The 14,520-nt window shown below is 39.3% G+C and overlaps 2 protein-coding genes across 5 annotated transcripts in view; one reads left to right on the forward strand and one right to left on the reverse strand.

Moving 5' to 3' along the window:
* The window catches only part of TRPC5 (transient receptor potential cation channel subfamily C member 5), a 256,603-nt gene that overhangs the window by 161,043 nt on the left and 81,040 nt on the right, over positions 1 to 14,520 (forward strand). The window lies entirely within an intron of this gene.
* Positions 1 to 14,520, reverse strand: part of TRPC5OS (TRPC5 opposite strand) — a 57,524-nt gene that overhangs the window by 6,831 nt on the left and 36,173 nt on the right. For all 3 annotated transcript variants that reach the window (XM_082716432.1, XM_082716430.1, XM_082716431.1), the window contains one exon: positions 3,721 to 3,821. The gene's annotated coding sequence lies outside the window, so the exon portion shown is untranslated. The remainder of the gene's footprint in view (positions 1 to 3,720; positions 3,822 to 14,520) is intronic.

Raw genomic sequence — 14,520 nt, forward strand, 5'->3', positions numbered from 1 at the left:
ACGCTCACACAAAACTGATTTAACTTCTGGCTTCTCCTTCACTCAGGTGTTTTGTTTTGTTTCGTTTTATTTTGTGTTCTCAGCATCTCTACCTCCCTCGAGGACTCTGTTATTCCTCTTCTTGCTCAATAGACATCCATTTATTCACCTATGTGTTTCATTTTATTTGACTTTCTCTGTATCTCCATCTTCCACTATCCCTTCCTGCCATCTTTTCTTCTCTCTCTCCCTAAACTGGGAAAATTTTCAAAAATAAATTATATTCCACTTATTGAATTGATACTGTATTGAAAAAGTTTTAAATTATACAATCTGAATGTACAAAGCAGAGAGGTGGAACATTTCATAGTTTGCTGTTTTATAAAGATAACTGTAATTGCTTTTTACTTATGCAAACCTCGATTTATTTCTTCCATCACTTGGTCACCTTTGAGGGAAAAAAATACCCGACTTAGCCTTAACCCTGTTGACCATTGTGTTAACTAATCCAAAATCACTTGGTCACCTTTGAGGGAAAAAAATACCCGACTTAGCCTTAACCCTGTTGACCATTGTGTTAACTAATCCAAAATCCCTAGCTTCAAAGCATCTTGGAACCTAGGACCTGGGGTATTGGGGAAAACAAGAAGGGTGTTAAGAAACTGCTAAGTACTGCAGTACTAAGAAAGAGTAAGACTATAGCATCAGCTTATTCCAGTTTTGATAATTTTTTAAAGCAAGTAACCTCTGATACCTTAGTTTGCCTAAAAGGGGTATGTAGGATAGTTTGTGCCTACCCCCAACTTATGTTAAGGGCCATTTAAAAAAAAAAATCTCTTAAGTCTTTTTGTTTTTATTTTTATTTCTTTTTTATCAGTATATAGCATTAAATTAGTTTCAGGTATATGACATAATAATTTGATATTTGCATATGTTACAAAGTGATAACCACAATAAATCTAGTTGCCCTTCATCACCATACAGCTAACCCCCTTCACCCTTTTTGCCCACAACACAATCCTCTTCTCTGATAACCACCAACCTGTTCTCTTTATCTATGAGTTTCGTTTTGTTTTCTTTATTCATTTGGTTTGTTGTTTAGGTCTCACATATAAATGAAATCATATAGTATTTGTCTTTCTCTGCCCAACTTATTTCACTTAGCATAATACCCTCTCTAGATTCATCCATATTGTTGCAAATGGCAAGATATCTCTTTTTAGGGCTGAGTAATATTCTGCTGTGTATATAAACCACATCTTCTTTTCCATTCACCCACTGACAGACACATAAATTGCTTCCATACCTTCGCTATTATATAATGAACATGGGGTATGTGTATCTTTTCAAATTAGTGTTTTTTTCTTCAGATAAATACTCAGATGTAGAATCACTATATTATATGGTAGATCTATATTTTATTTTTTGAGGAAGCTCCATACTGTTTTCCATAGTGGCTACACCAATTTATATTTCCACCCACAGTGTTTAAGGATTCATTAAGGGCCCTTCTATTAGCTGTTCCTTCTGCCTGGGATCCCTTTTCCCAGGGGGAAAAAAATCGCTTCTCATCATTCTGGTCTCAGTTTAAATATCATCTCCGATTTCTCACCCTCCAACCTAAAACAGCTCCCCTAACCATCCTTTCTTGTTACGCATGCAGTGCATTTTTGCATTATGATACCTGTAGGCTAGAGGAAGTTGGACAACTTTCAGTTTTTTCGTTCAGAAAATATTATCAGGTTGCAGCTGTGAATAGGCATAGCATGGAGTACAAAGCTAAGCCAATTCATCAAAACCATGGTAAATAAAATGAGCAGCAATCCACAAACCAAGAGAAAATATTCACAAAACATATATCTGACAAAGAACTTGTAACCAGAATATACAAAGAGCCTTTACTGGGAGGTGGGCAGTGGGTGAAGTGGGTGAATGGAGTCAGAACGTACAAACTTTCTATTATAAAATAAGTAAGTTATGGGGATGTAACATACAGCATGGGGACTATAGTGAATAATACTGTACTGCATATTTGAAAGTTACTAAGAGAGTAAATCTCAAAACTTATCATAGCAAGAAAAAATGTTTTCTAACTATGTATGTTGATGGATGTTAATGACATTTATTGTTGTGATCATTTTGCAATATATACAAAGATAAATCATTCTGTCATATACCTTAAACTAATATACTGTTATATGTCAATGACACCTCAATTAAAAAATAGTGCCCCTACACCTCAGTAATAAAAAGATAAACCAATTAAAAATAGGCAGAAGATCTGGACGGTCATTTCACAAAGGAAGAAAAATAGTTAATAAGCACATGAAAACATATTCAACATCATTAGTCATCAAAGAAATACAAATTAACATCACAATAAGACACCACAACATACTAACTAAACTAGTTAAAATTAAAGACTGACAACACCAGATGTTGACAAAGCTGTGGAGAAACCAGAATTCTCACACATTGCTGGTGGGATATAAAATGGTACAACCGTTTGAAAATGTCTGGCAGTTTCTTACAAAACTAAGAAAGCACCTACCTTGATTACCAGCAATTTCATTCTGAGGTATTTAACCAAGAGAAATGAAATTCACATAAAGACTTTTAGAAGAATGGTTATAGGACCTTTATGCATAACAGGAAAAAAAAAAAGAAAAAGCCCAGTTCAATCAAAAGGAGAATAGATAAAGAAAATGTGGTATATTCATGCAATGTAATACTAATCAGCAAGAAAAAGAAAGCCACTACTGATAGGGACCACAGCATGAATGAATATCAAAAACATTATACTTAAAGAAAGAAGCCAGACATGAGAGAATACGTACTGTAGGATTCCATTCATATGCAATTCTAGAAAATGCAAAATGACCTATGACGGAAAATAAATCAGAAAAGTGGTTGCATCTAGGGGAGAACTGATTGGGAAAAGACATAAGAGAACTTTCTTTTATAATATATATGATACATATATATTATATAGAATATTCATATATATATGATATAAGTTTCTTACATAATATATGATATATAATAATATAATGATTATATTTTAGGTAGAATTTTGGGTTACAAAGGAATATGAATACATATTTGTCAAAACTCATTAAATAGTACTCATTAAGATGTGTACATCTCATTGCATGTAAATTTTACTCCTTCCAAAACTGTAACCAAGCATAATCCCAATCTCAAGAACCACATATGAGATGAGATGACATGCCCATTAATAATTATTCTAATAAACACTCACATGTGTAGACCTATTATGTCTCTGGGAAATCCACTTGTCTTACATTAGGACGTCTATTCCTCACAGTTAACCTATGAAGTTATAGATGGAAGAACTGAGAATCAGAGAAATTTACAAACTTGCCCACAGTCACGTGGTCAAGTAAAGATGCAGAACCAAAAGTCAACCCAAGTCTGACTCCTAAAGTCCTATGCCAGAGGGCACCAATTCAGGTACCTACATAGAGCAAAATTTGCCTTGTTAAGACCAGGGCCAACATCTCATTCTAAGCAGGGATAGAACTGAGAATGTTAGTCCCATCTGCCTTCCCTGGAAACTGGCTTAATTCCAAGTTGACTGTGAGCCCTAAGGTGGAGGGATGGAGACAACCTGTATCAGTGCCCTCAGGGATCCTCATCATCTGCGAAAGAAATGCTGTGGCCATTTTAACTGCCCTTCCACTGACCTACTGAGTTGGCCCAAACGCTCAAACTACTCACCTGTGATAGAGCTGAGATGGATGAGAAAGTCAAGGTTCCAACCCGTGAATATTTTCTGGACTTTCACTTTCAAGCGGGAATGTGAACACTCCTGTCACAAACTAAAAAACAAAAAGAAGGATAAACTGCAAAATCAATATGTAAAGATATTCCTGATCTGTGAAACAAGATGAATGAAAATTTCTGACAGCACAGAGCCTTTCCTAAGTGAGCTGGTCATCCTAAGCTTTTTTCATGAAACATTTGCTCATTCCGGGCACAAGCTGAAGATGAAGTTTGGCGCCAAGGCAGAAGGATGCTACTGTGGAAAAGGAGAAATCTCCGTAACATTTGAGGTTGGTGTAATGGATTGGAAATTTGAGAACCCGGAAATTCAGGATTAGTTTTCTTCACCTGAAGTCAGCTGAGCTCAAGGCTCCTTACTAAGCATGGAAAAACTGGGTGAAATTTCCCACAGTCTTATGGTATTCCAAGACAAATTCTCATTAGAGGGAAGGGAACTGCCACAAACATACTACCAGTCCTTCCTTCAAAATGGTACCTCGATTTTGAAGCTGGGAGGCTGTGGGGTTGCTAATGAGTTAAAAAACTCAAAACTATCCCCAAAGGGCACTTTGGACAAAGTGATTCTAAAACATACAAGGGTTTTCAAAGGGCTTAGTATGGCCAAAACATCTTGAAAAACAAAACTGGGAGACCTATATTGCCAGATATGAAGGCGAGCTATGTAATTTAGAGCTATGTAATTTTGACAGCGTGGTCCAGGCACAAGGACAAACAAATCAGCAGAACCATGACCTTATCTCATATCACATACCAAAATTAATAATAATTGTAAATGGGTTATAGACCTAATATGAATGATAAAACAATAAATCTCCAACAGCAAACCATAGGCAAATATCTTCTTGACCTTCTTTTTTGACACAAAAAATATTAACTATGAAAGAAGATTGATAAACTGGACTTCATAAAAATAAATAATTTCCATTTATTAAAAGACCACTTAAGACGGTGAAAAGGCCAACCACAGTCTAGAAAAAAATATTCACAGTATGTATGTGTATATCTAACAAAGGACTTGTATCCAGTATATACATAATTTATAGTCTTTCAAATCAATAAGAAAAAGATAATTTAATTTTTAAAAAAACAAAAAAAAAGTTTACAAGAATTAAATGGCACTTCACAGATGAGAACATCCAAATGGCCTACAAGCATATGAGTAGGTTTCATTACTGCACATCAGAAAAATGCAAATTAAAACCACCATAAGACAAACAAAATCCCACCAAAGAATAGCTAAAATGGAAAAAAACCTGACAGTACCAAGGGTGGAGAAGAACACGGAGAAACTGGAACTCTCATACATTGTTGGTAAAGTGTTAACTGGTATAAGTACTTTAGAAAACTGTTTGACAGGGATGCCTGGGTGGCTCAGTTGGTTAAGCATCTGCCTTAGACTCAGGTCATGATCCCAGGGTCCTGGGATGGAATCCTGCAGCAGGCTCGTTGCTCAGCAGGGAGCCTGCTTCTCTTTCTGCCTGCTACTCCCTCTGCATGTGCACACACTCTAAGTATCTCTCTGATGGACAAATAAATATCTTTTTAAAAAGGAAACCTTCTGACAGTATCTACTAAAACCAAACACACTTCTATCCCATGACCCTGCCATTCTATTCCTAAGTATCCAAAAGAAAAATGTACAAATGTCCCTCCCAAAAAAACATGTACAAGAATGTTCAAAGAAACCAGATACATAAAAGCACATATTGTATAATTCCATTTACATGAAATTTTAAAACAAGTCTATGGAATGGAAGTGAATGAAGTGGTTACCTTTGGGTAGGGGTTATTGACTGGCAAGGGATATGAAAAAGCTGTCTGGGGTGCTAGAAAGCTTCTACATCATAATATGATTACATATGTTTTTAAAAAATTCAGTTGTACCCTTAAAATTTGTGTGCTTCACTGTATGTGTGTTATATCTCAAAAGAAATGTTTCACTTTTAACTTTGGGTCTCTATCCTGTAAAACCAGTAAGGACAGCAAGACAGTGATGAGAGTCTTGCCAGTGTTTGGCAAACCAGTCATCAAAGCCAATGACAATGGAATGACATCTGAAGGTGCAGAGCAGAGTCCATTTGGCTCATGTGCTAAGTAAAGCAAGAGAACCTTATAGCTAGATATAGTTATACCCTGACACAAGATGAGATGACTCACATCTTACAAGTAGCTCAGAAACACAGCTGGCGCAGAGAGCAAGCTGGCCATCTCATAACTAGGGTCTTTAACCCCATAGGTTTTTATTAATCTCACTCTTAGGACATTTTTATCAGCACAACTAATCAAGAGTCATCGTTTTTCTTTTAGCTGATAGTCCTACCCCTCTATTTTGTGATGCTTATAACTAGCAAACTGGCAATAAGTGTCTAACAGTAGGATGGAAAAGGAGCAAAGGAATCCAAATCCTCTGGGTCTATGTTTATAGTCGATAAGCTTCTCTGCATCAGGCAAGGTAAATTAGTTCATATCCAAGGGGAACAGAGGCACTTATGTGGGAGAGATTAAAATGCACCTTTGGTGAGTAGAGGTGCCAGGTTCCTATCTACAAACAGTAAATTTTTTCATAATGCTCTCTTCTCCGGTGCTGCAGTACCATTTAGATACATGCATTCAATACAGATTAAAAAAAAAAAAAAAACCACCCAGACATTACTTTTCATTGCTGTCCCCACCCCTGAGGAAAACATCAAGAGGTCCTTGTTCCCAAAGGGCAAATCTTACAATTTTTAAAAAGATTTTATTTATTTATTTATTTATTTATTTATTTGACAGAGCAGGAGCTAGGAAAGGAACAGAGGAAGAGGGACAAGCAGGCTCCATGCCCGGTGCATAGCTTGACACAGGGCTCGATCTCATGACCCTAAGACCATGACCTGAGCCAAAATCTAGAGTCAGACGCTTCACTGATTGAGCCACCCAGGCACCCTGACAAATTTTATAATTTTGACATAGCTGGTGCTGTCTGGGGGGTTACAATGAGCACAACAGTGTTTACCCTTTAAACTCTTTTTTTAAAGTGACAAACCTTTGCCTTTAAAAAAAAAAAAGCTGTGTGCAATAAGGCATTTGCCTGTTATAGGATCTGACATTTAAAATCCCCATGAACCATCTTTAATTTATCAAGAGAGAAAGGAAAGAATTGTGCAGCTGAAGAGCTAAACATGGTCCCTTCTTGAAAATATATGAAAAATTCAAAACAGAAACTGGAAAGAGAGGGAGTAGGAAATGTCCTTATGGTCAATTTAAACTGAATTGTACTGAATTTCTTTCCTCCTCCTCCAAATTTGCTCACTGCTGCAGAGAGAATCACAAATTCTTGCTTACCCTTCTGAAAACCAACTTAGTCACTGGAGAAAAACAACCACTTTTGAAAATGTATCTCTTGGTTATTTTCCTAGACAGACAAAGAATTTCCTCAAAAACTATTCAAACTGGAGAACAGCTCCCCATCTTGACTTGGTGGGACCTAGCATGGAATTGTCCCTAAATCTTGGCTTCAGAGCTATACTACTTCTAGAAAGATTCTTGGCTTTTAAATATTACCAGTGCAGAGGACAGGGTCTAAAATAAGGGAAATAAGAACAAAAGTTGGAAGTAACAGGAAAAGAGATTCTATTTTCACATCTTGTCTCAGCTTTCTGAGAAGGAAAAAGGCAAGTCGCCATTGTTTGTATATTTTCTTTGGGAGAAACAGTCACATGATGCTAGTGGTTGTAAGGGTAGGCTCCGTGTCAAAGAGATCTGTGTTTGAATCTCAACTTTTCCACTTACTACCTTCCAGGTAGAAGGTAGGGTACTAGAGTACTGCCTTACTATGGTAGTAAGGCTACTCTGCCTCAGTTTCTCGTCTGCAAAATGAAGGTAATAACAGTAGTGAGAACAACATGAGTTAATATACACAATGAGTTTAGAAAGAAGCTCTTAATAAATTCTAGCTAATGTAGTTGTTCTGGAGAAATTCTGGGATCTGCAAAACGGTGTGTGGTGCATCCCAGGTACTGACTAGTGACCCCCTGAAGGCAGAAGATCTGCAGCTGCAGATACTACAGAAACTGGAAGGAGATAACAATTTATCTCACAGAACTAACATGACTCTGAACTTGGATAAAGGTATGAGGGAGCAGGACTGTCTTGTGACTCTTGCTCACAGGTCACCCATTCAGAGACCTGAGACCAATCAGGTAAGGCTCCTTGAGGATTAGTGGATCTTCCAAGCCTAACCCCTTGCTTTTGAAGCACACACTCACTTTGGCTCCTAGTTCTGGCAGGGAGAAGCTGGCTACACGTCAAGAATGCTCATTGGCTATTCCTCCAGTAGCACCAGCTGTGTGGAAAGGGCCCTCTGCTTGGTCTTATGACAATGGATCTTTCAAAGCATTAACTATCTTATTCCTTGGAAACATTTACTTGGAAAGTAATTGGCAAAGTCATTAAGGCAAGATAATGAAGGCCATTACCCTGTGTCTAGCATTACTTCACCTAAACGAGCCCAGACTTCAAGATCTTCCTACATGAATTGTTTGGGTAAGAAAAGGAGCATTATACATAGATCTTTCTATACTTTTTATTCTCCACCATCCTAGCCTGGATTTCATCCTGAGTTTTGAGAATACATCTCAGAAATTTGACAAGAGCAAGACTGAGCACCAGTCGTGGCCTCCTCTCTGTTTCTGTGGCAAATGCCAGCTTGCCAGGAGAGAACCAGTTTGTTTCTTTTTCCACCTGGAACAAAGATCAGAGGCCATATAGTTCTTCCTTCTGTCTGCAAATGTACTTACTACTTATCCACCAAAGGAGAAGTGCTTCTGTTTTTAATGATCTCAAAATAAGATTCCATACCCTCCCTTAGGAGTTCATCTGTATTTCATTGTTTCTGTCCTCTGCTAATTATATCCTCAAGTACCTTCATACACATTAACTTATTTATACTGATAACATCCTGTGAAAAATGATTATTCCTTTTTTATGATGGAGGAAGTGAAGACCCAACACAGATAAGGCTCTTGCTGGGATTACACAGCTGGTTAGTAGCAGAGCAAGAGTGAGAATCTGATTCTTTGGCCTCTCCACCCTCTGTGCTGTCCCTTACACTGTGGTCCCCTAGTAATATTCTGGGCCACTCCTAATCACCAACAGAATAAAAAACTGATAGGATGGCATTGAGAAAAGCATATGGCCATGGTATGTGTCTTACCAAGTGACTCATAGGCCATAAGTCTCCTTGAGGATAACCATCTCATTGTCCTCATCCTGTTGTTCCCAGAGTATACCTATAGTCGGAACATTCTAGTAAGAAGGAAAGATACCAAAAACCTATATGAACATTAAAATCACCCAAAGACTATATGTTGCTCCATGGAAATAAAAAATAAGACTTCTCCATTTTTGACCTCTGAGATAAATACAATCAGAATAAACTGGAAGAAGGGAGGCAGAGAAAACATTTCTTAATATCCTATACAGAAAAATGCTTTGCCCTTGGGCATGAATTTATAGTTTCCTTTCCCTCTGAAGATTTCATTCCTCTACCTCTCAAGGTTCATAAAGGGGCCAAAGGTTAGCAATTTAAACATGGGTGAAGAGCTCATCCCATTAACTATATGCTTGGGGCTCAGAAAAGCACATCAAGGCAGGGCCCCAGTTCTTTGGTCTGGCAAGAGCCCTCAAATGGATGGAGTTGTCCTTTCAAGATTCAAGATTCAGGATTCTTCAGTTTTCTTTTTTAAATATTAGCTAGAGGCAGGGGAATCTCAAGACAGTTTTGCTCGATGAGAACAAAATCTCTCTACCTCATAACTGATATTACCAGGTTAAATATTTCTGTTCTAAAACACATACTTTTGGGGCATGGGTGGATCAGTCGGTTAAGCATCTGCCTTCAGCTCAGGTCATGAACCCAGGGTCCTGGGATCAGGCCCCACATCGGACTCCCTGCTCAGCAGGGAAGTTTGCTTCTCCTTCTCCCTCTGCCCCCTGCCTGCTCATGTGCTTTCTCTCCTGCTCACTCTCTCTCTCAAATAAAATCTTTAAAAACAGATAAAACACACACTTTTAATGAAATGTAATGGCGACTCCACTTAAGTACCCTTGCCCAAGTCCCCAGTGGCCTCCACACTTGACATGGTTGATCACTCCCCAGGTCCTCCTCTGTTCCACCTATAATTACTTCCTTAGTGATCTCCTGCAGGCTGAAAATAATGCCTATAACACAGATGACTCCCTAGTTTACTTAGCTAGTTCAGACCTTCCTCCAGAGTTTCACCCTTGCTTATCTAATTGCCTTCATGCTGACCTGTGATATCTGAAACTCAGTATATCCCAAACTGGATCCTTGGTCTACCCTCCAAAACTTACTCTACCTATACCCTTCTCTAGCTCGGTAGATGACAACTCTATCTTTCTCACTACTCAGGCAAAAAAAATCTTGAGTTTATCTTTGACTCTTTTCTTTTCACAATCCACAGCCAATATCCTTTTGGCTCTGCCTTCAAAATACATTCAAAACTGATAACTTGTCATTGTGAGCCACCAGCATCTACCTCTCACCCTGATTATTTCAACAGCCTCCTCACAGGATTCCCTTTGCATCACCCCAGTGTCTTCTCAATACAATGGCCCAAGTGAGCCCTTTAAAATGTAAGTCAGAATTAAGAATTGATTTCGGCCCAGGGTCATAAGATTGAACCCTGAGTTGGGCTCTGCACTGGGTGTGGAGCCTACTTAAATTTCTCTCTCTCCTTCTCCCTCTGCTCCCCCTGCAAGCGCTCTCTCTCAAAAATAAAATAATAAAATAAAATAACATGTAAGTCAGACCATATCTCCTCCTCTAATAGTTCTGCATGCCCTTCAGAGTAAAGTCCAGATCCTCATAATGGCCTACATGGCCCTCCACAATATAGTCTCTAACTTCATTTCTACTTCTTTACCCCTCCCTCCATTCCAGCCACTCTGGCCACTTTGCCATTCCCCAAACTCACCAGGAACACTTCCTCTGTTCGCCCTTTACACTGGCTATTACTTCTGCCTGGAATGTTCTTTGCTCAATATCTGAATGGCTAAACTCCTCACCTCCTTCAAACTCTTTGCTTACATCTCTCCTTCTCAATGAGAGCTACACGTACCATCCTTTTAAAAACTTAACTTCCCCCTCCCCACCTGGCACTCCTGAGCCTTCCTTATTCCTTATCTATTCTGCTCTACCTTTTCCTTGTTCTTAGAACTGGTCACCTTCTATATATATTGTATAGTTTACTTATTTATTATGTTTATTATTTGTGTTATGGCTCCCCCCTTCAGAAGGTAAACAACAAGATAGTGATCTCTGTTTCATTTAAGCATGCACAGTGGGTACTCAATAACTATTTGTTGAATGAATAATAGAACTAATAATTCTTCACATTTTTTTATAAGACTTTATACTTTTTCTACTGTTTTCACATTGTATCTCATTTGATCTTCACAGTTACCATATACTGTGGACACGGCAACACAGAGTTCATTTACATCATCTTCATCTTACATTTAGGAAAACTGACACCCAGAGAGGCAAAATGATCTATCCAGAGTCACATAGCTGGAATGTGGTAGAACCAGAAGACTAGTTCTGTGCTCTTTTTCCATAGCCCCCGACATTGTACAGCAAGGCCCCCAGGCCTCAAGCCAAGGCCTTCCATATCTTTTGTTAGGACAGAGATATGGTCTGCTTAAGCCATTAACCCAATGCCTTGAAGCTGAATGTTCTTCACCAGCTCATGGAAATACAAACACATGAAGTCATCTAAAGCTTATGCAGGGAGTCACCATGTGCATGTCAGAGAAAATAATGTTATTCCCACATGGCGTCCTCTCCAAGAAAGAAAGCAACGCTTGAATCTACCAGCTGCTCAGTGGAATAAATCATTCGCCTCTTCCCAACCAGCTCTGTCTTCCTCTTGTATTACACAGTGAACCAAACAGTTCCCCCAAAGCAACCTAACAGCAAAAAGCAGGAAATTGCAGTCCAAGAAGGCACTACCTAAAGTGCATCCTAATGTCTCCTCCACTGTGCCACCACTTGAGCCACTGATCCTCCATGCTGTAAGCTCTCCCCCTCTATCACTGCCATATGAGCAGAGTGGAGGCTGTCCCTTTAAATGTACCACAGAAGAGGAAGCTGGTGTTTATTTGGCAGGGGTAAGGGGAACAGGATACTTCATGCTTGGCACATTGCTACCATTGGCATCCAATCCAGAAGCTGCTACATTCTGCAGGGGTGGCAACTATTTTATCCTCGGGATAACATAGTGGAAGATATAGCTATATTTACATACAGGCTTTTTAACAGAGACACCTGTCACCCCTGGTAAGCTTACAGGAGGCAAAAGAAATGGCACAGCCAGGAAAAGGCAAGCCAAGTTCTCAGTGCCTTCTGGCAATGGAATCCAAAGTAACAGAGAGGGAGGCCTGATTTCTTTCCCTGGTCCCCAAAATGTCATTATAACATGGATGTATCCAGTAACTCTCCCGAGAATTCCTAAGGAGATCAGGTTTGTCTTCAATGTCTTCATCCTTTGATCACAGAAAGTCAAGTGGTTGAGGTTTGACTCTAGTATCAAGTCAGCTCTGCTGCCAGGCTCAACAAACTTCCCCTAATCAGACAACAAGCATCAGGCCAGTAGATAAACCTCAGGCTGCAAACAGAAGTTTCAACGCCAGTGCAGTCTACCAAATGCCTAATGGACTTCAGATAACGTATGCATGGAAACAGCTCTGAAATCTACAGACACAGAAATAGTCTCAGCTACACAGACGTGTACTGAAGTATATGACACTGAGCAAGTAGGCAAGATGGAGGGAAGAGATTCTCTTTAAAGGGGAAAAATAAGGGATTTGGAGACAAAGAAACCTGAGTTTAGGTTGAAAAGTTTTCTTACCTTCAGCAGGTCGCTTAAGTATGCCGTAACACTTTTCCTGGTCTGAAAATAGGGTGATGGTAAGACCTTGAGCAAGTATTACTTATGTAATTTCGACAACTTTTAATTGTGGAAAGAGGCCCCTTTACTGTAGCTTAAAAAATAATGGCATGGCTTTTGAATTCAAACATTGTGAATTTTGGTTTGAACTCTACCTTTGACACTGACCATATGGCATTAAGGAAGGCACTTCTCTCTAAACCTGAGTTTATGCATCTGCAAATCAGGGAGGATGGTAACACGTATCTCAAATAGATATAATAATCCAATGAAATAATGTTGAAAATGTGTTTCATAAACTATAAATGAAACTATAGACTATAAGTGTGCTTTTTAAGCTCCAAGGCAAAGAAAAGTTTTCTTTAAAAGGCCTTGACTAGAGTGTCTAGTCAGTCTGGTTTGCCAGGGACCAAGGGATTCTCCAGGACCCAGAACTTTCAGTGCGAAATATGGAAAGTCTTGGGCAAACTAGAATAAGCTGGTTAGCCTAGTCTTGACTAGCCCTTAACAAAGTGAAGGGCCTAAACAGGCCTTAACGGGATGATGAAGCTTTAACTAGATGTGAGGACTTAACTAGATGTAAGGCCCTGGTTTCACCTTAACTAGGTTTTAACCAGGCATTAACTGGTATTAGGCTCTGGCTAGGACTTAACTATGCTCTGACTAGGGCATAACTAAGTTTAGCCCCTTCTGGGCCTTAATTGGGCTACACAGACCTTAAACAGACTCGGGTCCTTGTTACACCTTAAATGAGACTCTGGCTATCTATGCCTTCTCTAGACCTAGGGTCCTGGCTAGGCTTAGTCCATGGTTAGACTTTAACTGGGATTCAAATAGACCTTAACTAGTCTTAGGCCCTGACCAGGACTCAGCTGAGCTTATTAGGCTTTAACTGTGTTGATTAAGTCTTAACTGGGCTTAGAACCCTGATATCCCCTAACTAGATTCTGACTATGGGTTCTCTAGATTTAGGCTACAGCTAGGACTTATTGAGACTCCAACTATACCTTAACTACATTTTGACCCTCGCTAGGGCTTAAATGGGTTCTAGCTAGGCCCAAACTATGTTTAGACCCTGGTTAGACCTTACATGAACTAGATAATCTTTAACCAGTCTTAGGCTCTGACTAGGCCTGAACTGAACTCTGACTAAGCCTCAGCTGAGCCCTGACTATGCCTTAACTGGGCTGATGAAGCCTTAACAGGGCTTTGGCCCTAGCTGGGTCTTAAATTAACTAACTAGGTCTTAATTGAACAAACTATCCCTTAACTAGTCTCAGGCCCTTGCTATACATTAACTAGACTCTTAGGTTCTGGCTAGACTTCCACTAGGCTCTGACTAGGCCTAAACTAGGCTTTACACCCAGTTAGGCCTCAGTTGGGCTGACTAGCTTTTAACTAGGTTACGATTCTGGGAATACCTTAACAAGACTCTAGCCAAGCCTTAACTAGGTTCTGACTAGCTTTGAATAAGCTTAGGCCCTGGACCCTAACCCTAACCCTGATGAGATCTAAACCATGTTGGTTAGCTTTTAACCAGTCTAGGCCCTAGCCATACCTTAATGAGATATTGGTCAGAGCTTAACCAGACTCTGACTAGAATTTAACAAGCTTAGGTCCTAGACCTACCTCAAGTAGTTCAGTCAAGTTTCTGACTGAAACTTAAGTAGATTTTGGCCCTAACTGGTCTCTGATTAAACATAAACTAGGCTAAGGACTTGGCTAGTCCTTAAAATACTCTGATGGGATTTTAACCATGTTGGTTAGCTTTTAAATAGGCATA

Source organism: Mustela nivalis (assembly GCF_964662115.1).
Source record: "Mustela nivalis genome assembly, chromosome: X".
NCBI lineage: Eukaryota > Metazoa > Chordata > Mammalia > Carnivora > Mustelidae > Mustela > Mustela nivalis.